Below are 1,038 nucleotides of genomic sequence, written 5' to 3'. Positions count from 1 at the left end.
TTTGAATGGAGTTTGGTTTGACGGCGCGGAGCAGAGACTATGAATAATAATAATAACAGTTACAAAGGAATACAGTATTCTTACCTCAGAATGTAGATTCACTGCAGTCACACAGCTTCTGTCTGGGATTTGCACCAAACCAGACACTGTGTCTGGGAAACCCCCAGTGAAACCCACTCATGTGTCACCCAACATGTCTCTACAGCATCGGTTTCTTTTTTTAAAATGACATTAACAGTAATGTGAGGGGGGAAATTCCTGGAAACTGCAATCATCTCTTCCTAAGTAAAAAAAACGGGGGAAAATAACAACGTTAGATGTGTTAACCATTCTGTTTCGGCTCTCAGACCGTAGTCCGGGAACACAGGGGAGAGTTTCCTCCAGGCGAAGTTGACTCTAACTTCGGGGCTGAACCCCCTTCACTTTATCTGCGCAGTTGGCAACAACATCACACGGAGGCTCCACTTTGTCTTTGAGAAAGCACAGCCTTTATTCACCCACAACTGTGACATAAACTGTACAATCACTGCGACCAGTCTCTCGCTGTTGCTGCCATTCACCGTCGCACGTTGTTTCCACTCTGCCGCTCCCTCTCTCTTCTCGCTCTACACACCCCCCACACCACAACCACACTACCTATCACACAAACACACACACACACACAACACACACACACACACACACACACACACACCACCACAAGTTACGCACCTGCCACATGCGCACAGCTCTATCCCTTAAAGGAGCCCGCTACTCTTATAACAGATGGAATTTAATGTCAAGTAAGGTCAAAAAGTAAATAAGTGATCAATCGGTTATGGGAGGGATAACAAAGAGCCAATCAGTGGATGGGGTGAGTTCAGTAAAGCTTTATTTTATACAGACATCACCAGTTACAAGTATGGAGAGTGTATTGCATTCACTTGGAAAAGAAATTGGACATGAACCGATGGTGCTTCCTGCCCACAACATACATCCCCATCTCAACTATCTACCTCAGGTGTCCTGCGTAGAGTCGACACACTAATGATAATACCA

At 45.4% G+C, this 1,038-nt stretch overlaps 1 protein-coding gene across 1 annotated transcript in view; it reads right to left on the bottom strand.

Annotated features, from left to right (window-relative positions):
* The window catches only part of LOC118338012 (myelin-oligodendrocyte glycoprotein-like), a 5,070-nt gene extending 4,733 nt beyond the window's left edge, over window positions 1-337 (bottom strand). The window contains exon 1 of the mRNA XM_035675170.1: window positions 85-337. The gene's annotated coding sequence lies outside the window, so the exon portion shown is untranslated. The remainder of the gene's footprint in view (window positions 1-84) is intronic.
* Between the last annotated feature and the right edge of the window lie 701 nt (window positions 338-1,038).

The sequence above is a fragment of the Morone saxatilis genome, unplaced genomic scaffold (genome assembly GCF_004916995.1).
Source record: "Morone saxatilis isolate NCDOM2014 unplaced genomic scaffold, NCSU_SB_2.0 Contig4, whole genome shotgun sequence".
In the NCBI taxonomy this organism is placed as follows: Eukaryota; Metazoa; Chordata; class Actinopteri; family Moronidae; genus Morone; species Morone saxatilis.
The sequence above is the reverse complement of the archived record's forward strand: the minus strand, read 5'-3'. Positions and strand labels throughout refer to the sequence as shown.